The 27678-nt window shown below is 39.5% G+C and overlaps 1 protein-coding gene across 1 annotated transcript in view; it reads left to right on the top strand.

Annotated features, from left to right (window-relative positions):
- The window catches only part of DPP10 (dipeptidyl peptidase like 10), a 434833-nt gene that overhangs the window by 164772 nt on the left and 242383 nt on the right, over positions 1–27678 (top strand). The window lies entirely within an intron of this gene.

Below are 27678 nucleotides of genomic sequence, written 5' to 3'. Positions count from 1 at the left end.
CAAAATCCAAAATATTTTTTATCCTTCTTGTTTAGTGAGCCATCACTTGGTCTCTGAAGAGGGGAAAGAAATTCTTCTGCAGAGAAAGGATTTTAGTGCAGCAGTCACAGCAGCTCACAAAACTCAGCTCTGCTCTAACTCCCAAATTTGGGGCTGGCAATTAGGAAAGCTCAGCTGGAAGGGATGTGGAGTTATTTCTTCTCTTCTCCTACCATTATTAGTATTCAGCTTCTGTCCATCCATCTAAGTTAAATCCAGCAGGCAGGATGAAATGTTGGTGCTTTCTTCCAAGTCAGTAAGTAAGGCAGTCTCAGAGCCGTGCATCGCCTGCTGCCAGAGCCCGCGGACACATCCCCAGCACAGCCGGGCAGAGAGCTGAACAAAAGCTGTCATTTAACCCTGGTGCTACCCTTGAGGGCTTCCTAGCTTCACAAAATGCATTTTGGCCTGTGTTGTGATGATTTGGTACCTGAATGATCTGTGCACCTCAGGCAGCACTGGCGAGGTGAAATGACTGAAATAGAAACCAGAGGCAAATGCCTGTATCAGCTTAAAGAGTTTTAGCAGCCTCTCTTTTCCAGCTCTTCAGCTGGAGTTTGAAAATGAAAGATTAAAAGTAATTTGTAGACTTTTTGATTTCTAGGAGTTATAAGAAATCATTCATTGAAGCATATAGAATGAATGGGAATTTATATGTTTCAAACAAAAAGAAAGTTTCACAGTTGGTTGGAGATCAAGCATCAGCACCCATCTCTGAACAGGGGTTTGCAGGAGGGAGTCTGTTTTATAAATGGTAAAACTGAGGCAAAAAATGCTGCAGATCCCTCTGTGCAAGCTTCCATCAGCCAGAACCACTGTGCATGAGCATCACAGAGCCTGTTCTGCCATGTGCAGCTGGGCTGTGCACCTGCTGTAGCTGGAGTGTTCAAGGTGGGATGGGCTGGAGTAAACTCAGTGTTGAGACCATTTGCACATGAGATTTCACATATCCAAATACCACAAAGCTGACAGGTCACTGCTAAAATAGCAAACTTGCCTGTGAGGTTGGATAGTCAGCTGGACAGCCTGAGAGAAATTACATATGTAAAACCTTTTGAATTTTCCATGTTCTTTTTATGTCTCAGATTTTAATCTGATGTTTTATAGTTATTCCAGGGAAAACTGTAGCAAAATTGTTTAAATTACATCAGTGTGCAACTGGTGTGAAAACAGAAGTGGGATTCTTAGAAAGAAGGCATTGTTTTAGCAGTAAATCAATTCAAAATTAACAATAAAACATAGTAACACACAATTCATCTTTTATTGCAGCTGGTTACTTGTGAATGTACAAGAGTTTAATGCGTGCTTTTAGCAGCTGCTTAGACTGCAATATATAAATAAAGAAGGGTATATCAGTAGAAATACTATCTGAACTTTTATACTTACTATATAGGAAATATCTGAAATAGTGTAAACAACTGTGGTGGGTTCATGTAGTGTCCAGGCAGTGATGGGGGCTGACTGCTGAAGCCATCCATTATATTGCAGACTGGTTTGTGTGCCCTTCCAACAGCTTCAGCTGAGGGAAATCCCAGAACTTGGAGCCTTGCTTGCATTACAAAAGGGTGAGTTAGGAGTTGCTGTGCCAGTGCCAAGTTACACCAGGCTGGACCTGGCGAGGGGGGACAGAATAGAGCCCTCTCTGTTCCCTCCTGCCTCATGAATGTGGGCAAGGATCTTGCTCTGCTTTCAAACACAGAAAGAAAAATGCACTGTTCACTCTGAATCTGCAAAACCATATGAAGTGAAAACTGCCAGTTTCTGTTTGCTCTGTCAGAGGAGATATAACTCCAGTGAACGTAAATCCAGGAATTCAAGTGAAAATAGGACTGCTCATTGGTGTACAGGAAATGCAAGCCAGAGCATCGTGTTAATTAGCATTAATCACAGACAGGTCTTTCTGTCTGATATAAATGTGAGTAACAAATAGCAGGTACCAGAAGATTAATACATTGGTGTACAGGAAGTGCAAGCCAGAGCATCGTGTTAATTAGCATTAATCACAGACAGGTCTTTCTGTTTGATAACAAATAGTAGCTACCAGAAGATTAATAAAAAAGTTACATATTTTCACAATTTTTAACAGTACTTTGAAGTACACAGGAACAGACGATTCAGGGTTGGACACCTCCAGACCAGGAGGAGGTATCCAGAAGTTGCCCTATAACACAGATTCAATTTTCATGGATTAAGTAGAATTATTAGCAACTACTCCTCTCAACATTGCCACTTTCAGACCAAGTTTTTCATACTACACAAAGTTGATGTTGTGAATGCTTTAAAATTGGACAAATCTTCTTGTAGTGGGTACAAATGCTGAAAGCACTGATTTTTTATTTTTTTTTTGTGGTATGAAATGTGATTAACATTTTAAGCTACTATCCAAATCAAGTTGTTATTTTTATAACCCATCAAATGAAAATTATGAGGCTCTTAAAAACCCCTCAACAACAGACTCGTAAAGGGGATAATGACAGAGATATTAGCTGTTTATAAAAGCTAATATCTCATGCAAATTTGACATTACATGTCTTACTGCATGTTATTAGATGCTCATTTGCTATGCAAATATTATTCACTTTTTGTAAATGTCTGATCTTCAGTCAGCATAAGGAAACATGAACTTCAGTGCTATGCTTTAGTATTTTTCCATGAAAATAAAAAAGGGCTAGATTATGTTCTTTGATCAATGCTTGGAATAAAATGAAAATATTCATTCTTAATTCAAATGTACTTGTTTAAGATTACAATGTTTTTCGTAATGTTTGCTAAATTACATAAAATGCTTTAAATTGTAAGAATGTATGACAAATTGGGTTCATAATTTCTAAAATTGTTTATTAATAGTTCACATTTTAGCACAGTTATTAAAGTTCCTGTAGAAGGGCATAAGGAAGGGCTAAGACTGACATCTTTAATTTGAGATTCAACAAGACAATGCATTTAAGTAAGGGGTAGCCTTTGATAGTATTTTTCACCTCTAGTAAATATATGGTGTCCCATTCTTTTTACTTGAAAATTTACATGGCCAGGGAGTGTAGTCTGGAAGAGAATCAGACATGGAGTTTCTTAAGACTGGATAGACCTTGGTTAAATTTGATTCCTGCTTTCAAATACAGTTGCTGGTGTACAGGGAAGGGAGGATTCTGGATCATCAAAAACAGTCTTCTGCTCTGGTGTGGGAATATATCATGTAATCCTTTAATAAACTAAATATATCCCATCTGCAAAATGTTTCTCCAGCTACTACTCATGGAGGCTGTTCTAGGACTCTCTCTTCTGATCAAAATTATCATCTCTACTGCCTAAATATTTTCAAAGCAGTTTATACCCGTTTGTTCCTTTGCCAGTATTTTAGCTTTAAAAATGTCTTTTCCCTTCCTGGAGTGTCTTTGAAGTATTTTCTAAGAGCAATCATACTTCTCTCCAGCTCTTGTTTTGCTAGGCTAAAGAGGCCAGGTTGTTTTAGCCTTGTCTGAACTTTCCCCTGATGATGATGCCTTTCTGCCTTCATAATGTTTTAATTCCTTATATTTTAACAGAGATAAACCAAATTGTTCAGAGCCTTCAGAGCATGCACCAGCGCCTTGTACAATTCTGGTTTGTACTTGCTGTGTCTTCTTGGTGATATTTCTCTGCCCACACAAGAAATTGCTTTTTTGTCTTTTCCCTTCCTTCAGAGCTGGCCAGTGCTTGACCCCTCCTGTTCTGAGCAGTTTCTGCCTTTAGGACGCTGCCCTGCAGCAGCTCCACTGAGCCAGCAAAATCACTTTTAACATGGCATTTTATTGAGTTTGGAGAACATGGGGGAACTCCAGACAGAGCACTCTCAGTTCCCCCACAAATGGAAGGGCATTGCGAACACTGAGGCACCTTTGGGGTGAGTTGGTGGGGTGGTGGAACAGGGCCCTGGGCCTGTCCTGGTGCACAGCTGGCAGCCTGGTTCCAGGAGCAGGGTTTTGTCAGAGCAGTGACCCAGCTGTCCCAGCTACACCTCAGGCAGGCAGTCTGCCTTGGACATCCCTGACCTGTGCAGAGCAGGGAGAGGAGCGAGCGTGTTGGCTGGCCCAGAGCAGGGGCTGTGCCCCTCACCAGGCTGTCACACCACGGCACACACGGCTCCCCTCCTTCAGGAACAGCCCTGCTTGGTGCTTTTCTCACAGGACATTCCCTCCACACCTCCCTCCACCTCCACACAGTGCTGTGCACGATTCCTGCTGTGCACAGATGTGATAAAGTGGCTGTAAATTCACCTGACTGCAGTGCACTCAGCATCGTCACCATAGCTGCTGTTTTCCTGCTTCCCAGTGGGTTCCTGTTCATTCCAGTCCTGTCGAAGCCTCCCAGGTGCCAAATCCAGAAAGTTAACATTCACTTAGCACTGTGAAGAATTCTTCAATTGCAATATGCTGTAAGTGTACCATTGTAGGATAGCAGCCCTCCTTTGCTAACAGCTTGCTGTAATCTGTGCCAGAAAGGATGCTGAAATGGAGCTATAAATTTGTGTTTTAATGAAGCACAACTTAGTTTGTAGTTTACCTGAAATTTCAGCATTTCATGATTTAAAGCAATCTATCTCTTGAAGCATATTATTTTTCCTAACAGTACTTATACATGAAAGAATTTGGATATGATTTTGTTCTGTTTAGGTTTTTTTGTTTGTTTGTTTGGTTTTTAAATTTTTTTTATTGATAAGAGAATTGCTATCAGGATCTACTGATGAGTTTATCCAATTGGTGAGTTTATACCTTTGCCTTTGCACCAACCACTATTTTTTCATCTCAATTCCTTTTTCCTGTGGAAGTATTTAGAATACCCTACATATGTGTCTAAAATAGAAAGGATGATGGTGTGTTTGAGCTAAAAAGTGCTTCAGAAGATCTCAGAAAAATTCTTGAGCAGCTGCCCAAAGTTGAATTACAGCCCATATGAGGTTCATATATATCAGAAAGAAGCACAAGAAATTCCAAAGTATAGGATCAATTTGGGGCATACTGAGAGTGTGAGTAATTGAGCAGATGAATTTGAGGCACATTTTTTTTCAACTGAATGGAGTTTCATTGTTTATTTTCCAATACTTAATTTGTGTTACCTCAACCTGATCTCTTAAAAGTCTAAGAAATAACAGATAAGTTATTTGAGGAAGATCCAATTCTCAGCTGGGAAGAGCCAATGAGGAAAGAAAGCAGATGATTAAAAAGCCTACCAAATTATTGGGAATACCAAATTATTCTCCTGTCAAGCCTTGCGTGAGAGAGCTCTGTGTAGATGTGCAGAAGTTCCTTAGTGCTACAGAGGCAGTACAGACTGACAGGGATTTATTATCTGTTCAGCATAACCGAGTGGGAGGTGGGTGTTCAAAAAAAAGGACTTCAGAAAATCATCCAACATCTCACCTGAGGTTTCAGATTTGCTAGAAGCTTAAATTCAGTTCTGACAAAAAAAAAACATTACCATTTTCCCACCTATTCAGTCAGTCTGACAGTGCCTGTGCAGGCTTTACTGTTCTCCATCTTGCCAGGTAGTCAGCTAAGAAAATGACTGAGGTTTATTAGCTGGCACTGGCAAAACAGATAGGAAGAGCATGTAATAAAGAATGTTCTACTTATTGTGAGCTGTACAGGAGTGGGTGGTAAGAAAAGGCCCTGAAAGTCCATCAATTTTTCTTTCCCCACAACTTCTCATCTTTCCCTGGATCCTAGAAGCAGATAAATGGACCCAGAGCACACAAATGCCTTTCTGAAGTCTTTGAAAAGGAGAAGGATATTTTCTACCCCTCACCACAGCAGTGACTCACTGAGAGTGTTCTCGTTTGAAAGGTCTCTTTCCTGCTCCTTCTCTACTCCTACACCTTCTCTAATACTTGAAGAGGGATAATATTCCTTCCCCATTGAAATACAGCAGCTCAAGGGGTACATTTGTGTGAAGATGTTCTGCTCAGCATTCTTGTGACTCTGTTTTTAAAATGCCTCCTTGTATTTCTAGCTAAAATTGAGCATTTTTATTATTCATCATAAAATCATCTTTGTGTCAGAAATCACCTGATTGGTTTACTAAAAATGCAAATTCTATTGGGGAAAAAAAAGGGAATTTGACATTAAGTTTGATGAATAATAATTTTTTTTTTAATTTTCCAGTACATTTGTGTCCAACTGTTACTCCTTGGAACACAGGAAAAGCCACTCTGATTTTACATTCGAAAGGAAGCTTTCCTTCCCTTTTTCCTGGGTTTCTGCTAAACTTCTATCTTGTCCACTGAATTTCCAGTTGTGGATAAAAAATATGTGTATTAAAAACATTAAAAGATATAAAAAATCTTCCTAAATTTAAGTAAGGTAACATTGTATTGAATTGTTTTGTGTCTGAAGTACTTTGGTACCAGCTTTGGCATTCCCCACTTGCTGTATTTGACTTTGGGTTCCCAATTCTCAGGATCTGGCACATTAGGCAGTAAAAGTTGTGGCTGAAGGCCAACTCTGGTGACAAACTGGGCAGTAATATTTACTGGTGGCCAGGAACTAAAGAAAAAAGAATTATTATAATAGAATGCAACACAAACCCTACAGGTCAAGAAATTTGGGCTCATTCTGGGCTTGATGACTCTTCCTGATAGTACCCTAGAACACCATCATGGATTTCTTTAGGCTGGAAAGGGTCCCTAAGATCATCAAGTCCAGCTGTTCCACCTTTGTCTGTGTTGCTGAGCACCACATCTGCACCTTTGCAATACCTCCAGATATGCTGATTCACCTGGACAGCCTGTTCCAATGCCTGGCAACCCTTTCAGTGAATAAATATTTCCTAATGTCCCACCAAAACCCAACCTGGCACTACCTAGGGCTGTTTCCTCTTGCCTCTTTTCTGCTCCTTGGGAGCAGAGACCAATCCCCACCTTTCCACCACCTCCTGCCAGGCAGGTGTGGAGAGCAGTGAGGTGTCCCCTGAGTCTCCTCTCCCCCAGGCTAAATAACCAAATTCCACTTTATTCTCAACAAGAAGGGCTGGGATTCCTTCACTCCTGCCTGCCCTTCCTGTGAGAAGAAGCAACCCAAGACATTGCCTCACACAAATGATGTAGAAATTGAAGGCACAGCAGTTTCTTAACTCAATTAGAAGGGTATCAGTAAGGAAGATATGGTGGTACAGATTTCATCTGTGTCTGTACAGGTGCCTGGAGCCCCTGGATTTCATCACAGATGAACCAGCCATGCCAGAAGGTTTTCACAGGCACTGCTGCTTGCACTGCCTCTGTCAAAATGTGTCCTGACCCAGGAGCTGCAAGTGCACCTTCATTGCTTTGTATACAGGATATTTATTTAGCATCCACCTGGGGTCTGTTACAGTCATCTGGGCCTGTTTCATCTGGTACTGTGTGTTATTTAAAATAAGGAGGATGGATAGGCAGGAATGGCCATGGAACAGTTCTGGAGAGAGGAGTAAAGCAAAGCATAACTACAGAAGTGCTGGGTGTGAGCACAGAATCATGATCAGAGTGTATTTACAAACACAGGAGTCATGCTTTCAAATAACATTGAGATTCCTCAGCAAACAGAATCATTACCATTGCTTCCTCTCTTTAAAGTGTTATCTCTGTGTGCCAAAATGCTGAACAAGACCATTGGAAAGGATCCAACTCACATTATTCGTCCTTTAAAGCCTCATTTTTAAAAGAATCAAGCATTACTTCAGTATTTCAGTATTTCTTTTTCCTTTCACAAGGCAAACTGCAAAACTTATTCAAAACAGTGTTTTCCAGTGCCTAACCTGTTATGTTTATACTCAAAATCAAGGAAAGATGTTTTTAAATAGCCAAATCACTAGTTACGTTAAGGGTAGGGTATGTTCCTAAGGAAAGGCAGGAAGATTATCTGAGGATTCAAAATCTCCATAAACACTGAAGTGTGAGAAACATCAGCAACCTTTGAGATTTTTTTTTGTTCATAAACTCTAGGCTTCTTACTCAGTTGAGCCTGATTTTTTGTTTTGTTTTGTTTTATATTGAAAACCAAACAAATAGCAGACAGGTGCACCATTAACCCATCCCTTTTACCAGCAATTATTCTCCCCAAGTACTGAAAGAGAATTGTACCCAAAGGAATGAAATTCAATCTTTTATCCTCACCCTCATCATTAATGTACTAGAATGGATTAAATGTTAATCTCTTAATAATCCTTAATGAAGCAGGATCTTCAGAAATTAGCCCTGTTTAATTGTCAGATGCCACCTCCAAGGAAATTCTGTTTGTTAGTCAGGACAGGTCCCAGTCACGGCTGGCTTTGAAAACAGATTGTTCATTTTGTTAGGGCAAAGTGCTGCTGTAGCAGCTGGAAGCTCTCTGGTTTAAAGCCTGTGGATAAATGCTGGGAGTGGTGTGAGACAGCGAGATCAGCAGCGTGGAAGCTGTTGATAAGCAATCCTTCCTCCCTTGGAAAGGGAGGTCAGGGAAAAACAACACTTAGGATTCATGAATAAAGTGAAATTAGGGTACAGGGGAGGGCTGGGTGCATAAACCCCAGCCTCTGTGAGTCCTCAGCTGTGGGGTGTGAGGAGTGAAGCTGTGGCAGCCCTGCTTCTACACACACAGGAGCTTCAAGAGCAAGAAGGGATTCAGGAAAGATTTTTGTGAACCATTGAATATTTCTATTAAATGCAGTAAGTCTGAGCTGTCTGAGCTCTGATGCTACAAAAAATATCTGAAAGTAACAGACTTGCTAAAATAAGTCAAATTGCCTAAAAACTTCTTGATAAGTAAAAGGAAATGTTCTCAGAGGTACTCCTAGCAGGAGGAAAAACTTGTGGCTAAGATGTACATGGCTGCCTTAATTTTGCTTATCAGCCATGGGGGCTTTTGCACACAAAATAAGGAATTACATATCTGTCACAAAAATATTCTTGAAGCTACAAATCAAAAATGGTCTGTTTATGTTATTTTTATCTAATCCTGAGCAATTTTTAATGCTGTTATCTAAAATAATTGTCTGGTTTTGGATTAATTCATGTCAGAAATGAAATCTATGTTTGCCTGACTTAAGGCAGCTGTTTTCCCAAATGTATTTGGGTAAAAATGGACAAAATACTTTTGTATTTATAGATGAAATGGAATGGAGTCCCTTGGAGTTGACTATGCAACTTTTCCAATTTTTTAAGAAGTAAAGCAGCAGCCAAAGAAATATTTACTGAAGAATCTTTTTATTATTTATATTTTCCCTCCTTGGGAACGCATGAAGCCTTTATTTCTTTTTTTTATTTCTTCTTCTGTCATAACCACAGTAGTGGGGTATATACAACTGGCTGCCTGTTCATCACCTCTTCCATCTCCAGAAATATTATGGGCAAGTTAGTCTCCCTTTTTCTCCATATACTTCCAGCTAAATTTCTTACACCTGAACCTTTCAGATAATCATCTAAATTTAACAGAACAGTTTCTGTTATAAATATTATTTGTTGATTATATATTTTAAAATATAATTAAGGTCATGTGACTTTTAGTATTTTCAGATCTGTCACTTGTAAGCCTAAACTTCCTAAATAAGCCACACTGGAAAATAACACAGTTCTGCAAGTAAAGGAACATAACTAATCAACAATCAGGATATTCAAATTACTTACAGTGTAAAAGATAGAGGTAGGGAGGGAAAAGAAAATGAAGAAGGAAAGTTTCTTAGGAGTGATACTGGTTTTAAAAAGGGTCTGTGGTAAATGTTACTTGAAAAGAAAAATACAAGCTTTTTTTTTTTTGTTGCTGAGTTGAACAGAATGCTGTTTGTTGTGTCAGAAGCTTTCCCACGTTGTGGTTTGGAAGGTCCATTGCAGGGTGAGTTATGTGTCTGTGAGCAGAGGGCTCTCTCAGATCAGCCAGGCTCTCGCCCTGCCAGGACCCAGGAACATCAGGATCATTTTTCTTCAGTCACAGCCTGTCTGTGGAGGCACAGCACAGATAATTTAAGCCAGAAGAGAAGGGTGGTGGTTTCAGCACAGGAGATGCAGGGTGCTGGTGCTCTACCATCAGTGTGCCCTGCAGAAACCTTCACAGCCCCCAGAGCTGGAAAGGAGCCCCTGCCCCACAGGACCAATATTGTGCCAATATTTCTGCTGTACCCCTTACTGTTGTTTGTGTAGTGGACATAAAGGACAAGAACTTCTTTCACTAGCAAGTTCCAGAAGAGAAGGGTGGTGGTTTCAGCACAGGAGATGCAGGGTGCTGGTGCTCTACCATCAGTGTGCCCTGCAGAAACCTTCACAGCCCCCAGAGCTGGAAAGGAGCCCCTGCCCCACAGGACCAATATTGTGCCAATATTTCTGCTGTACCCCTTACTGTTGTTTGTGTAGTGGACATAAAGGACAAGAACTTCTCTCCTTTCACTAGCAAGTTCAGTGGCTGTTCTTCTGTAGCAGATATTTCTAAATAAAAAGTCTTCATGCCGTAGTTTCTATTATAAAATGTAAAAATAATAAATCTTAAAGATGGTTTCCAGTGAACACAAAATTTCAGCTGCAGAGATGACTTTTTCATTCTCGTATTATGAAATGGTAGATAAATAGAATTTTATTCTGATTGAGCTGTGGGTTTCTTCTAAAAGGTTCATCAATACATGGGCCTTGTCTTTCCACTAAAGTAAAATTTATTGGGCAGCAAACTCGATTTCAAACTTAAATGAGAAAATTAAGATTTTAAAAGTTCTGTCTATCTGCAGATGTAATTAATGATCAAAAATGTAATTAAACATTAAAGGAGTTTTAAACTTTGTGGAATAGTTTCCATAATGAGTTCCTAATAATAAACGATATTGAATAAGTTTGAGAATAGTTTAAGTAGGCAGTTGCTTTCAACAAGTGCAGTTCTATAAGGCTTTTTTTTTTTTAAATCAGAGAATAAAATGTATATACCAATAGAAGATATCCAAGATTGATCAGTGGCATATTTTCAATATCTATTAGCTGAGCTAATATTATTATTCAATATCTATTAACTGAGCTGCTACAACTAGAAATGTACAGGTGATATTGGCACAAATACCAACACTTTGTCATTATAAACAGCATGGTAAATTAATTCCCTGTTTATTTTTTTTTGGAATATCCCCAGGACAAACTTTGATCAGTGAAATTGTCCCTTAGCTCAATAAGTAGACTAAACATTTAGAAGATGCTTAAGTAGAGGCTGCTGGTTTTGAACTAGGAATGATTGAGTGAAATGTTTCCAAATTACAATTTTTAATCAGAAAATGCAGTTTTGTTGGAAGCAAATAATTCCAATAGGAATATGTCCTTTTCTGTAACAATTCTAGAGGTATTTTTCTCAAATGTAATTATTTGTTGCAGTTAAGTAAAAAGAGATTGGTAAGATGATGTTTTATTTTGACTCATTTTGCTCTTTTTTTGTTTTTACACTTAGAGAATCCTATTATATTTCCAACTTTGAATAATCATAGTGAGATTGCATCCTGTCATTCTTTTAAGTTATTTTTTAATGAGATCTCTATTACTAATGGTGCATTTTCCCATTAGCCTAACAAAATCTTGGAGAAGATCAACATGTTTCTAGGAAGAAATGTGAGTGGCAAATTAAATTCAAAACCAAAGGAGCCTGTGGAAAATTTTTTTATGAAGTTTGAAGGCCAGTACAGTAAATATGACTGAAACTCAGCACAGAAGATGCAGACAGGAGGGTGATCTTTATGCCCATCTCTATTACCTCATGTTATCCTCTTCTGTAAAATGTTAGGTCTGGATTTTCATGGTACACCTGATATTAAAACCTTGGTTTTAAAAATCCTACCCCTTCCAAAGAAAATGTGTTAGATTGAGAGCTTGTGCTGTGTCATATGAGGGAGAAAAGAGAGGAGAGGGCACAGGAAGGAAATAGGTGCAAATCAGGATTGGATTTCTGAATGGTGTCTGCATGGCTGTGACACTGTTTTGATGTCACAACTGGTTTTGAAAAATACGGCATTGACGAGTTTAAATTTGTTATGCTCACATTTGCTCTAAAAGTTTTCCTTTTAAACTAAAATTAGTGAAATATTTATTCATTTTTGTAGTGTTCCCTTGGATAAATCAACCTGTTCAGAAGCAAGAAACCATAATCAGTGTACCTGAAAAGAGAATAAATATTCTATATAATTTATGGTTAGTTCAAAATTACTTTGTGGGTAGAGTGTTTCAGGCTCCTTTTTGAGTCTTTGTCTTCACTATATGGCACCAGCACTGTACCTGATGTAAATGGTGTGAAAGTAGTTTTATTTGTGATGCTGGGTTCACAGGGATGTTCTGTCTTATTAAATGATCTCTGATGTGTTCTTTCTTTTCACATTGGGATGATATAAATTACTGTGGTTTGTTTATGTGCTTACCTAACCCATCTGGAGATAAATACTGAACATTATTTAATGAAACACAATTAAAAACATTACCCACACAATTAGCCATTTCCTGTAACTTTAATAGGAACATTAAATTATGTTGAAGAATTGCAGTGTGTTTAAGACCAAGCAGTAATTTAGGGGGAAATAGTTGCTTTTCTTTTCTCTTCAATAAATGGCCCCTACTCCCCTAGGAGTACCATGAGTCCTGGAGGGCTTCAGTCACAGTAAAAGAGAAAGCAAAGGTCTGAAATTACCACTCTGAGTTCATGCACAATTTGCACAATGTTTATTTAGCTCAGGCCCTTTCGTCATTTGCATCATTCTCAGACCTACTGTAATCAAGGTGTGGCCTTTTTTACTCTATTTTGGTATTTTGGTGTGATTACCTGAGATTTCCTCTGAGGGGAGTGAAGTTTGCATCTGTGACAAACTTTGCCTGTGAACCTGTAATTTCACTGAGCACAGCACAGATGCAGCAGATATTTTACAGATATTTAGTTGTGTCTCAAGAAGTGAACTGTTATAATAATTTTACTCCCTTAGTCTAAAAAGCATTCAGAAATTATTTCTTATATAATATGGTTCTATTAGTGGTGGGTTTTGCTAGAAAATCTTGGAGTGCATCTGTTGGTTTAGAGTAATGAAACAGAGCATTTTCTTTCATTAAAGGAAATCTACTGCATGTCTATAGGATGGACACCACATCTATCCCATGTGACATTCTGTACCTTCAGGCCTTAGACCAAGAAAACCAAATGCATCTTTTTATTTCTTTTCCTGTGATTTGAGCATTCAGTAACTAATTTAAGAGTCACTATAAATAAATGCAGAATTCTTTTAGCTTGGCTGCAGACAGGCTCTGTTAGCTTTTTGTGCCAACAGTGGTAGTTTCAGGCTGATTCCCTGCAGTAGCTTCATTGATCAGAAGTCCACTATTGTCAGTATTGAAATGAAATCACAGCTCATCAGATACATTGTTTTATCTCATGTTCTAGCTTCCAATTTCTCTTTTCTCTGTTTTGCCCCAGTCTGTTGAGACTGGTCATGAACATGTAGGACTATTAACCTTCTTTTCAGAACTGAAAGGAAGGTTACACCCCACCCCATTTCATGGACTGATGTGTAACACATCTTTGTCCATAATGGTGTCCACAGAGAGTGTTGTTTCCATTAAAGTCAGGGCAAAAATACACTGCTCACCATATATGTACTCCAGTTGTGTGGAAACTTGCAATTTTTGGTAGGTTTATTTAAAGGTTGTGGTGCATGGTACTAATTTCATCTTATTGTCAAATGGCCATTTATTAAATCTTCTTTAGGAAGCTAGAATTGCTCTCAAATACAGTATCTTGGTGCTGTCGCCCTTTCTTAGGATTTAATGGCATTGGTGTGATGAGTGACTCATTTGGATTCATTGTTTCTACACGTTGCCTCTGCTGATGCTTTCCAAATTTTCAGGGTCTTTGGAGATTTATGCATTCAATTTGTTTGTTGCACATTGCTTTTCCATGGATCTTTCATGGAGGGCTGGGTTTACCTAGACCATATCATTATTGCTCTATGGCCACACATTGTGGCTGCTGTCAGTGTGCTGATATAATCTATTTTTTACAGCAGTGTGGAAAGGCTTCATCCACATAATGCTGCTTTTCTGTTGCCTTTTGCTTTGGAATTTGCTTAGAAAATAACTGTTCCTTTTTTACATCCTATAACACATCCTGTACAACAAGTTGGTAGCTGGTCTCACTATTAGGATTTGCTTTTCTTCTTGTGGTAGGTGCTGGTTTCCCCAGTATCTTTTATCTCTTATCTTTTATAAAGCTTGAGCTATGTTAATGAGATCTGTGTATGGAAATATAAAATTATTGATATTGTTTACATGCTACCAAAAGACAGGATTGCTCCTCTTTTGTTCTCCTTTTTTAAAATTTGAAATAGGATCCTCTACCAGCAAGCAATAATTTTCAAGGATAGAAAGAAGCTAGAAGTTAATAGAGCAATTTGGGAAGAATAATAACCTTAGGTTGTGGGCTTGATTATCCCCTTGTTTACACCTTTCAGAATGCACAGGAAGAGTTGCCATAAATGTGTATGTTGCTTGTTTTACAGAGATGTCAATGTTTGCAAAAAATGCAGGAGAACAGCAAAGAAGGTTCAATATTTGGCATTTGTAATGGCACAAAATGAACAGAAGCATCCATTCACTGGAACATTCACTGGGGAGATCTTGTGAAGGGCTGACATAACGTGTTCTCTTTATTCTCTGGGAATGAGAAACAACTGAGCTGTAGCAAAAATGGGCACCTTCCAGTGCCAGAGAGGCCACCCCAACAGACAACTTGTCATGTTAGAACAGAACCAAACTAACAAAACTTCAACAATTGATCCTGAAATCTGCAGTCTTATTTTCTAATGTGATTATTGCTCTACTTGGCAAACTTTTAAGAAAGGTTTAATACATGTAGTGTTCTTTCGTGCATGTAGGAAGAAAAGATGGAAGTTCAGAATGTTTTGTTCCCATTTTTGTTATGAGGGATGGATTGTTTTATGTGGAGATTACGAAGACAAAAGAACTTTACAGTATTCTGTCTTTTGATCTGAAAATCAACGATTAAGTGTCTGTTTGGCCATAGTTCTGGAAGTGGAACAGGACGTGAGGCTGTGAAGCACTCCTGGTGTCCCAGAGATGCCAGTGCTGCAAGGGCAGGAAGCCAGGTCCAGCTCCCAGACTTACTGACTGCTGAGCACCTAGGTCTGGTGATTCTGCTTTAAAAATCCACATATTGCACATTTGCCACTGTACTTCTTGCCAGGTGGTTCCAGATGAAGCACTGCAAGTTAACGCTTCAGTGATGCACTTTGAAACTGGGAATTGTTTACCCACACATGGGGAGAGCTGGAGGCCCCTTTAATCTGAGTAGTTGCAGTCAATTAACATCCATAACTTACACTTTCTACTGTAAGAGGGTACCCAATTCTGCATTTGAAAGCTGACCTAAGCACCGATGCAAAATACCTTTTTTTGGCCAAGATTTGGAGATTCTCTTTGTGTGTCAGTGTCTGAACATTTGACTGTTGCTTCCCAAGTTGTGCTGGCTGAGGCTGGAGCTAACTGAGTTACCCTGAGATGCAGGAGTCTGGAAAAGGCTTTAACTTTGATGGTTGTCATCCAGAGTAGACCCTAGGAACAAAATTAACCAGAATTATTTGGAGTTATTTCTTTCTCCTTTAAGGGGTAAATGTTGTAGAGCATTTTGTCTGGTGGATAAGGTGGTGTAAACCCTATTGAAACCATTTCATTAACCACCTCCAAAGTGTGACTTCAAGCTGTTCATGTTTAATGAAGCAGTGGATAGTTACTTCTGGTAGAACTGTGATTTTTAATTTTTTTTTAAATTTTTTTAATTATAGGGCAAGAAATGATAAACAAGGACAGACCCTCTGTGGGAAATAAATAATTTTGGATGTGTTATCAAACACTGATTTTTAGTCATTAGATATAATTAATGTAGTAAAAATTATGTCAAATTTTGACCTGACCCAAATGTTTTTTTAGACTCTTTAGTGCATAAACATACATAGAATTTCTATCATTTAAAACTATCTTGGCATCATTGTGATGGCTACTGTGCTTTTGCAAATTACTTTGTCTTCTTTGTGGCTTTGCAATTCTTCTTCTTGATGACACGTCACTGATAATGTCACTTTTAACAGTGACTGTATGAACACTAAGAATTACTAATAATTTTCTGACAGTCTGTTTTTTAGATAAAGACTTTCCCTTCCTATCTTTCTTTCCATGAAAATCCAATGGTGACAGATTTTCAGAAAAACAGTGTCTAAATCTTTGTGTTTAAATATGATTTTCTTCACATGGTAGGCTGTGCTTCAAGATTAGGAAGATAATAAGACATCTCCTTTATTTAAAGTCAAGTTGAAAGGTGTGATACAGAATAACCTTGTGAAGATTTCACTCTGCAGCAAGTAATTAAACACAGTTTAAGCATACCATAAAGTATGCAATTAAAAAAAAAAAAGTAGTTCATACCGACAGGTAATACAGTAAATTACAGTCCTGCAATGTATTTTACCTGCTACTCTAGAAGCAAACACAGAGATTGTCTTTTGTTGAAGGTCCTTTGATCAGACAGCTAAATGTTGAGTAACCTGAAATATCTGTCAGTGTGTGAAGCCAAAGGTCAAAATAGGGATATGTTTCATAGGAGTGGGAAAGGGATCTGGACAAGAAAATATGAAAGCATGTGGACTCATGGATATTTTTTTTCTCTGCAAAAAAAAAGTTGTTATAAGACCAGTTATATCTGGTAGCATTGAGGCAACCATCTAGTGTTTTTTAGAGTTCTTTTCAGTTGAAAACCATCCAATCATTACAAAGTGCTCCCATTCATTCTGCTTTAAAATTACATTTCAGTACATTGCATAAAGCTGATTTGATCAGGGGTAAAGAGTTTGTTCTTAAATTCCCATGTGTGCTGCAGGCTGCAGTCACCTATATTTGGGTGAATGTGATTAAAGATAAAATGGGCATCACAACTGATTTCTCTAAGAACAGGACTATGCAGAAGTCATATAATTTTCATCAGTTTGCCCTGAAAATAATGTGAAGGTAGAAAATGAAGACTAGCAGTCTTCTTTTGCATTCTTCTCCCCTTTTCCAGGTCTCTTTGTTATGGAAGGCAGTTACCTTCCTGTGTGGCCCCATGTCACCGTTGTAATGACTTTGGAAAGCTATAAAGACACAGTTTGCAGAGTTTTAAAGTATGTGCTTAAAGTATATTGCTGTTGAGCAAAGCACTTAAGCAAGTGCTTAATTTCAGGTATGTGGTGAAGTGTCATTTGGTTTATTTATACAGCAGTCTGGGTGGCTGAGAAGTGTATTCAGGCCTGAACCCTGTTGCCATCCAGAGATGAGTGTGGGACAGAAAGGGAAGGGAATTCCAAGCACCTGGAAACTGAGAGTTTGAAGAAAATCCTCAAATTCCTCTTGCTCTTTTCTTGAAGTGCCTGGAAACCACCTCTGGCAGTACCTGGGCAATTCAGATCCAGTTGGTAATGAGGGAAATTCCTTATCATCAGGAAGAATCGTGCTCCTGAAGCATTCCTGTGGTTTCTGTAGTGAAAATGCTGGTCTTGCTCCAGAACAGGCTTTTGAAAAAACCCAGATATCCACAATCTTTAAACACTTTTTCACATGCTGGGAGATTAACCAGATTCAGGGAAGCTGAATCTAATCAGGTTTTCTCTTGATTAAAAAAAAAATCAAATTTCTTTAACTGCTCCTCAGACTTTCTTAATTACTCCACACTTTTTTTTTTTTTTTGGTAGTGCAGTGACCAAAATTAACAAGACCCACAAGATCGATACTAATCAGATCAAATATTGGTTTTGCTGGCATATATGTAAGCCCTGCTCTCCATCTCTCCCAGGACTGAGAAGTGGTTTTTGGGTAACAGCATCAGCCTGCAGAGTCCTGTTTAGCTCATGAACTCCATCCTTGTTGGTCCTTTCCAACTCAGGACATTCCATGATTTTATGATTCCCACTGCAAGGTGGAGCATGGGACAATGTTTCTGTGCTGCCTCTGGACTGCAGCTCATCCTCCTGTTGCTTTTCTGCACAGATTTCAGCTCTGTGTGGGCAGCACTTCACACACTTCTTGATTGAGTTTCACATTGTTGATTTTGGATCATTTTTACAGCCTGTTTCCAATTCTGATTCTGTTCTTAACTGTCTGTAAGAACACTCCAAGAGCTGAAATAGTGATGAATAGTGATGGACTTGCATGAAAAGTCCCTGAGAGTTCCTAATTGAAACTACTTCCCCTTTTGACAATTCAGTATTAAGAACTGACATTTCACACAGCTTGTCAAACAGCTGTGCAACAGTAATTTCATCTAAATCTAATTTTCTTACAAGAAAATCATGTGGTATTGTTCTTGAAGTCTTGCAGCACTTTGTCCTGATGATGCCTAGTTTGTTGGTTGAGTGAAACGAGAAGGGCTGGGTATTATCTTGTCAGGATAAATTAATGCTGGCTTTTTTTTATTGATTATAAACCTAAGTTTTGTAGGTATATATTTTTTCCATTTCTGAGACCTAACAACTAAGCTGCTTGGGTGTACTTTATTCTCCCTTTCCTTAGAGTTTTTGCCATTCTGCAATCCGCCAGAATTACTCTTTCTTTTTGAACTCAGAGATTTCTCTTAAATAGTTCAGAAATGGCTGAAGCGTCAGATATTTCTGAGTGAGATTGATTTGTTGACTGGGATGTTGATCTATCTATTTGTTTATTTCCTTTATATTTTTATTTACATGTTCTGGTCTTCATAACTGGTGAGCATATAGTTAGCTAATTATCTAGCCTCAGGGTTTTTTTGTGACAGGAGTATTGGAAACATCAGCCTTATTCCTTTTCTCCTTCTTCTTTTGAAGTTTGCTTTCACAGAAGACTTCTCTCTTTCACCTTTCTCTCATTTTTTCCTAATCTTCTCATTGGAATAACTTTACAACTTCAGATTCTTAACCAGTTCTTTTATGTTCCTTCTGTTTCCTTGGTGGTTTCTCCTTCCTTTTGGAAGACAAAGTGCTGTCCCTGGTGTGTTCAGAAAGTTGACATAAACTGTATAATAAAAATCCTTCCTGCTGCCTGATCCATCCTGAGGGTGCATCTGCACATTACTCCCGTCAATACATAGACATGAATCTCAGGATGTTTGTGGAGCCTGGGGCTTGTGCTTGATTTTCAAGGTTAAAGAGGGACAGAATGACTCCCTGCAGTACAGCACCCCTAGCTGTGGTTCCTTTTATCTTTATTCAGTCATTCAAGGAAACATTAATTCCCCCTGGCTGGTGGAATTGCAGACTTCAGAACCAGCAGAAGTGTTATTGGTACAGAGGCAACACCTCCCCTTCCCTTGTCCTGCTCCTCTTGAACAATTTTTTGTCCTTTTACAGCAAAATCCCAGTTCCACAGCACATCCCATTAATGCTCCAGTGCTGCTTCCGTTGTTGACCTTGAGAAAAATTTCAACCTCTTGCAACTGTTTTTCATTTTCATGACATTTACATATCACTACCTTAGATACTTAGTTGGGGGCTCCCTTTTTTCTTTTGCTATAATTCTGTTTTAATTTCCCAAGCCTGAGAGCTTCAGACTTTCATAATATCCCCTTTTTTTTGCTCATCTCTGTGATTTTTTTCACTGTACCAGCCTAGCTTAGGGGTGCAATGTGAAGGATAGTTCTTCTCCTTAACAGCATTTTATTTTTCTCAAACCTCCTGGATTCTCCAGGGTTAGAAGCATCAGCAATTCTTTATCTGCCTCCCCTGCCCAATAGCCTGTCGAAATCCTCAAGAGGGTTTCTGAATGCAGCTCCCAGATGAGTAATGATGCTGAGGCTGGGTTTTAGGTATTTATTTGGAATCAAAGTACCTGTGTGTCAATATGTGCTCCTGTGTAAGTCTCCTGAGAGGACACTGTCAGCACACTTGGGAAGTCTGAGGTTTGTGTCTAGTTCTCAAAGTCAAAAATAGTCCCATACTTTCTGTAACCCTTCTCAATGCCTCCTTGTAAGTCTTCAACTGCATTATTTTCCTACTGTCTGCATTTTTCCTTACACACTTTGCTTCTAATTAGAGATTCTTGGTTCCAGTACTGAAAGAGCTCTCTTTTGCCTCAAATCACACTCCATGACTTCAAGTACCCTTAAGTATCTCTGCCACCTTCTTTATTGAGCACAAGTGCTGAAGTGACTGCCAAACTGAAAAGTCGCAGGATGAGATCCAAATGAAATGTCTGGTCACCGTAATCAGAGCTAGGACTGAAATGAGAGTTCAGCCATAATGCAGTCTAAATGCTGGGTTCATTTGGGGTGATGCTTTTTGTTTTGGAAAAGCTTGGTTGCATTAACTTGTGCTGCTGGGAGCTGAGTAGACTATTGCTGAGTAAGGTACTGTCTTCTCCTAATTATTCCTCTCTTTTCTAGATACTTCTGTTTCTGGGATAGACTACATCAACAAATTTTATTTTTTAATGGGGCAACAATGTTTGGAAACATGAAGGAAGACATGCAATAAACTAGTCTTAGAACTTATTGCTATACTTCATATTCTTAAATATTTGCTTTTTTCAGTTAATGTTGCAATTGCCAATGTCCAAGAGAGATCCTACAGTATTTTACTGAAGAATTTGCATTATAAAAGCAAAATTCCTCCTAAGTGTTGTATACTTGCATATTGTATACTTAATATTTTCCTCACAGCCTTGACTGGAGAATACTTCCTTCATTTGCTAAAGGTTTGGTTTTTTTTTTTTGTGTTTGTGTGTGTGTGTGTGTATTCACATAGTTGTTCTGCTTTGCCTTGGGCTGTAGTTGTGTTTCCTTGATGGATGAATAGCTTTCTGTGTGGATAATTTGTATATCAGTTTGTAAAACATTTTCACATCCTTTGGGAAAGAGAAGGTATTACACATATCTTGGATAATGGATGCATGTATTATTGTACAACTGTTTGATGCCTTTCATTATGTAACATCTGCAGTGGATGAGCAGGCTCTTAGCACAGAGTTCTGTGGCAGCACAATTTCATATTGCAGTAACAGCATGGAAAATAGCTCCGTAGTCCAGTTTTACACAAAACCTCCTTCCCTTTGATGCAGTCATGAGTCTTTTGGGATGGTAAGAACTGCTCTGTCCAGTGACTGCTAATCAGAATTAAGGGTATTGAACAGAGAACAGCACTGCTGTTCTCCACTGTTTCCCCTCAATGTTTTAAGGCATCCTGAAATTATGGTGGCCAGTGGAGTTGTCATTTTTAAACCCAAACCGTGCAGTGTTAGAAGATTTTTGTAGTTTTCAACGTAATGTAAGTACATGTAGTCATATCTCAGTTTCAAAGGAAAACAATTCTCAACAGAAATTTGGTGTTTAATCACTGTCAGCTTCATGAGGCTTGTTGGTTTATTTGTAGAGTAAATTGGAGCTGCATGGAAAATACTTCAGAGGAAAATCAGCCTACAAAAATGAATTTTGATCAAAAGAGTCAGAGGAATGATATAGATTTTTACAAGATTTTAGAATAGGAGAGGATAATACTTTCTAGTGATATGGGATTGTTTTCTTTCTGGCTGAAATTAATTTAAGCATTCAGTCTGGGTAATTTTTAGTATTAAGTGCCTAGTCTGTTGAGACTCTGTTTAACATCCCACTTCCTTCCTGCATCCCTCATGGTTAAATATCTGTGAATCTGATAATTCTTCCCAGAGCAGCAAGGAGATCCTGGATTCCTGAATAGGCCAACTGCATTTTTGTGAACTGTGATTTAGATCATAACCTGGACCTGCATATTAATCTCAGTTTTTTATCAGATGTTTGCCACTGACAGGGGATCCTAAAGGAACCATTTTCTGTCACTGAATATCCATGTAGGATGAAGTTCTTTGAGGAACAACTGTGTGGCAACCATCAAGGAGAAAAAGAAATCAGCCTCTCATTTGTGGTTTTAATCATGAGGCTACTCTAGTGATCTTTTTGCTTTTTCTAAACACATTTCTGATTTATACCTATGTTAATAGGTTAATAGGAGAATTCCTAGTTCCCAGACCAGTCATTTGTTGACCAAATTTAAACTTATTTAATCTCTAAAATATTGACAGGTTTGCAAATACATGATTACACTGTATTTCTGGATTCATATACTTTGCTACAAATATTCATTAAGAGCATTTTAAAGGTGTGAGCCTTAATTTTTCCGCTGAACAGGCTGATCTTCAGTACAAATTGCATTGTTTTCTCCCTCAGTTTCAGTTGGCTCTTCTTGAGAGTTACAAAGTAAGCTGAAAGCTTTTACATTTAAACTCTGCTGTAACAAATTTTCATAGGTGAGAAGTTCTTAGAGTAACATTTGCCAGATTAAAGCTACAATGCAATGGTCAGAGTATGGGAAATGCGTGCTTCAAAATCCAAAATCTAGTTTTGCCTCTTCCCAGCCTATTCCATAATTTGCATAACTGCTTTCTTGAGTAAAAATAGTGTTAGTGATAAGCACAAGTATTTTTATATTATATTATTTATATTATAGCTGCTTCATGTTAGTGAACTGCTTGTGAGATCTGGATCATTTGATGAAGCTGCCATTAGGATTTAAATTCCACTAATACATTTGGATAGAGTTCCTCCATAGAGACTTTGGGAATAGTCAGACCTGCCCTATGAACTTCGAACTATTGTTAGAATATGATGTTTGTTGGATAATGAGAGTTATTTTTGTCTGTACTTGGTCTTGTTCTCTGTACTTTCACTGAAATATTTGCATGTGTATTTTAATAAGTCTTGTAACTTTTCTGCAGGAATATATTTGCATTTATTTGTATTAACTCAGTGTTTGCATTGATTGTTTTATCTAAAACAAGACAAGGAGAGAAAAACATGAGTACAATTTATTCACAAAGAAAATAGCTTTTCACTGAAGCAGGTGTCCGAATGAAATGTGTTTCTAAATGCAGACAGTGCCTGGAATTTTCCCTCTATCAAAGAATTTCTTAAGAAGCAAAGTTCAAATATTCAATTATTTAAAGTCATAATTTAAAAAGCATTCTCTACAAAACCACAATCTGTTTTTCAGCTTTATGTGACTCAGAGTGGTTTTCTTCTGGAGAACTATCTTTGGTTTTTGCAAGCCCACAAATCCACTTAAAATGCAAGTGAGGAACAATCATCTTAACTTTTCTTGGGTTTTGGTGACATTAGTTTGATTATTAAATTCACCTTTATAATTTCAAGGATTTTTTTTTTATTTTTAGCCCAGTTGCCAGAGCTTTAAAATGAATCAGAAATCCATAATCAGAGTTTATTCATAAGATTTGATTTGAAAAAGCTATTGACAAGCTACCAAAAAGCTCTCAAGCCATGACCTTGCAGCTTTCATAAAGTCATCAGCTGGACTGCACAGAGGCTGTGGGTAATATGATGAGAGCCTTTTTCCCTCACTTTTCAGAGCCTGAGTGCTGAAGTTCTTGGCTAGATGTGATTGACAGTCTTTTAATCTCAACTACAGAATGACAGAATCACAGAATAAGGGAGGGACCCACAAGGATCATCAAATCCATCTCCAGCTCCATCACCGTGTGCCCTAGGGGATTGTCTAAACTCTTCTTGGACTCTGTCAGACTTGGTGCTCTACCAATTGGCTTGATCACAAGAAAACCCTGCCACTCTCTGTAGGAATGGCTCAACTGGATGTAAAGAGTATAAGTGGCTTCTTATTTCTATGGGAATGCTTACAAATAGGTAGTATTTTCACCTTCACTGCAATTGCACAATAAAGAGGGCCATATAGAACACAGAAAACAGAACTGATGCAGGTTTGTTCTTTGAAACTCCACCACTGGAGCAGCAGGAGAACACAAAGCTGTCTGCCAGAGGAAGGGCAGAACCTGCACTGTGCCGGTGTGCTGTGCCTCCTCGTGTTGGCTGCTACAGAGCAGCATCTGCGTGACGTGAGGCAGTGAAATCACTTCATCACCAGGACTTGATCAGCACCAGGTTTCCTGTCTGTGCTGCAGCTCAGAGCCTGCAGCTCCCAGCCCATGTCCCAGTGATTAACTCCTGGCACTTGGGCAGCCTTTGGCACCTGGGCACACTCCCAACGTCACCCTGCAGGGTGATGGGCCAGGGGAGTGACAAAGCACCAGGGTTTCTTCAGGGAGAAAAGGGAGAATTCCCCTTACGTGTGCCATCCTGTGCTGTGTTCTTTTTGCACATATGTCTGGCCCCTTTACTTTTCAAACAGTTTCCTGGTTTTCTGGCTGCCTGTCCAAAATTTTTCCTGCACATTAGTCTGCTGTGTCAACACAACATATGTGTGATTGCGTCATGGTGTGCTGCGAGCTGCAACGATTGGGTACTGCTCTGATGGAGCTGATATTCAGCTTATGTTGAAGATAAAATAATCATGTTGTCTTTTGACTCATGCACCCAAATGTAAAGATGGAGGAAGTTACAAGGAGTCTGTAACATAAAATTGCCACTGGAAATTGGATTAATGTAAAGTAACTGATTCAGACCATAACTCTATTGCTTTCTGCAGCTATTTCACCCAAGGCTTTGGTACTTTCCCCTGGTGGTACCATGAGGTGTTTGGGTGAAAATGGTACAAGGAACCACCATAAACACCATACAACTTAATTGCTTCACCCATATGGCAGCAGTTTTAGTACCAGGCTCCAGTTTCCAGGATACATCCTATTAACAGCTGTAAAATGTTTGTTCCTTTAAACAACCCAGTCAAATGACTTTTAAACAGTTATTTGCTAAAAAAAATACCTAAATAAAAGCTGGTGTGGGCATTAGTGAAAACTGGTGAATTAATTAAATATCACCAAAGCATCAATACTATAAACCAATGAACCAACATTCAAAAATATTGATAAAATGTAAGAATGAGTGCTGTAAATAAGAGTATTAGCCTTGATTTTAGGAAGCTTTAAATAAGAATCATTGTGTATGCAGCCAATTCCCAAAGTCCTACCCAAAAAGTACTAATTTCCCATAATTCTAATTGATTTATGAAGACTCAACCCAGCATGCACAACCTTTGTGAAGCTTATGCTGCATATCTCAGTCCATTAGAGTGATAAAACCTCACCGTGAATATATTGTTAATGAATAACCAAGCTTCAGCTAAATGATGTCTTTTTTTCTTCTTGATTAACAGTGGAACTCCATCACAATGGATCTTTTTGAAAACAAGCTGAAAGTAATCTTGATTGAAACATGCCTATTCAAACCCCAAATCATTAGAATTCTTCAGCTTTGATGAGGGTCCAGTAATTAGCTGGGTTGCAACAGACCTGTGCCATAAACAGCATGAATCAGAACATGTCTGCTTCTAAGACTTATTATTTGTATTACTGTAGCACCTAGAGGCCACAGGCAAAATCTGAGTCTCCCTGTGTTACACATTGCTGAGAGCAAACGGGGCCCCAGGTCCAACAGACTGCAGCCAAAATGAAGGCAGGCTTGGCAGTGAAGGCTGCTCTGTGGAAGTAAAGAAGAGCTACAGGCTTGGGAGTGCACAGGATGCCACCTTTGTTGCCCTTTTTGCTTTTTCTTTGCATGTTGTAAATGTTAAACAAAAAAAGACAGCAGCAGAGGGCAGGGAAGTAAAGGGACAGGGCTGGCAGCAGCAGGGATGGGAAATAATGAATTATAAAAGAGAAAATAGACATGTAAAAGGGAGAGGTAAGGGACGAGATGGTGTGAAGAGAAGCACAGGAACTGATGATTCCTGATCTGAGAGAAAGCAGCTGTGTAGGTTGTGGATTGTAGGAAAACAATCTTGTAGTTGGGTCTCATGCAGGGGGCTGTGTTGGCTCTCAGTGTTTTGCTGGAGAGGGATCATAAAGTCGGCAACAACTGAATTTGGTCAGTTGATTTAGACAGTTCTACTCTAGGCATCACCAATTATACTGCATTGCATTGCTCCAGACAATTAGACTGTACTCAAATATTATATTCATTCTTTGGTAGCACCTTTTAAGCATTTTAACACAGTTTCTGTATCAGCACCCAGTTTTCTTTCCTTAAGACTAACTGATCCAGGTTATTTTCTGTTTTCCTCTAGAGCATGTGCTTGCCACACTTCTGATTCTCCTTGCTACATGTCTGTGGTGCTGTGCATTCCCTGACCTTGGCTCCTGCCCTGCCAGTACTGGCAAGAGCAAATAGAAATGATGCTGGAGAAACAGTTTTGTGGATATTTGTTTTAGTTTTACTTAGATTATATTTTTCTCTACCAGATGAAACTGTGCTGGAAGACAGTGCTAGAGGCCCTCGTGAGTCAATCGAGGTGACATTCACTGCTCTTCTACTGACAGGCTTGTTAGCCTATTAAATAAAGAAATTAGGTTTGTTTGATGTGATAAAATCTTGACAAATTAATGGTGGCTATTAGTCATCATCTAGTTTTTGTCTAGGTGCTTGCAAACCGATTTGCTTGGAGTTTTTTTGTGCCTCTTGACTGTGGAGAAACTCTTGACAAATTAATGGTGGCTATTAGTCATCATCTAGTTTTTGTCTAGGTGCTTGCAAAGTTCATTTCCCTGGGGTTTTTTTGTGCCTCTTGACTGTGGAAGAGTCAACACAGCAATGGGTGATAGTGGAAGGTGGAAACACTCAGTTCTCCCTTTAGTGGCTGCCTGGTGTGTAATTCCTCAGTCCCACATCATCTTCCTATCCCTTTTTAAACAGTTCCCACCATAGGCTGAAATCTTAGATCTCTGTCACCACTATTAATTATGCTCACCATCCAGTCAGAATTGACCTTTCTTGTGAGGTTTGATGCAAAATATATTAAAAATGATCAAAAGCTCCTCTCACTATGTGCTGACAGCTTTCCTTCTACCTTGCAGCCTCCTGAGACCCAGGCTGACTAAGAGTGCTGGGGCTTTCTCTCCTGCCAGCCACTCATTCCCATCCCAGTGCTCCATCTCCTGCTTGGAGACAGTCCTGTGTTCTCCTTCTCCTGAGTGCTGGGTGTGAAACCAGCCTGAATTACCAAGCAGCCCAGCCCAAGCCTAGGTGTTCCACCTGCTTGGGTTTGAGGCTCTTTTCCCTTAGAGAGGCTTGTGTTCACTATGCCTTGAGTCAGCCTCTGTCTTCACAGTTCAACCATTTACTTCTTGATGGTCAGAATCAAACTGGAGATGGTCTCCTTCATTCATCCTTACGTGGAACACCCCTTGAAGCTACCTGATGATATGGAGACAGGGTAAACTGGATCCCTATGGTCTTCCCTGATGTTCTCCTTTTTCCTGGTTCCATATCAGGACCTCACATGCACGGTTCAGCTAAAACGGTCCTTGGAACCCCTTTCACAGCTTCGGGCTTCCGAAGACTAGTGTCTTGGTGCAAACCAGAGTTGTGATGCCCCATACCGAGCTTCCCAGTCCGGGGCTCGCAACATTCGTTCCGGCAGAGCCGGGGAGATGCGCCTTTGGCCGCTCTCTGCCGAAACGCCGTGCCGGGGCTGGACAGCGGCGGGGCTGGACAGCGGCGGGACAGCTCCTGCCCTGCCGGCGAGCCCGGAGCTCTGTGGCACCAGGAGCGTTCCAGCAAGCGAGCCGGGCTCGCTTCACCCTTTGCTTCCCTTGAGCCCCTCTGGTGCTTTCTGCCGCCTCCGGCGGGGGCCGCTCCCCGCGGGGCGGGCGCGGGGCGGTCTCGGCGGCGCGGCCCCGCCGCAGCCGGCAGCGAC

The sequence above is a fragment of the Passer montanus genome, unplaced genomic scaffold (genome assembly GCF_014805655.1).
Source record: "Passer montanus isolate IOZ18808 unplaced genomic scaffold, ASM1480565v1 scaffold1, whole genome shotgun sequence".
NCBI classification, from domain to species: domain Eukaryota; kingdom Metazoa; phylum Chordata; class Aves; order Passeriformes; family Passeridae; genus Passer; species Passer montanus.
The sequence above is the reverse complement of the archived record's forward strand: the minus strand, read 5'-3'. Positions and strand labels throughout refer to the sequence as shown.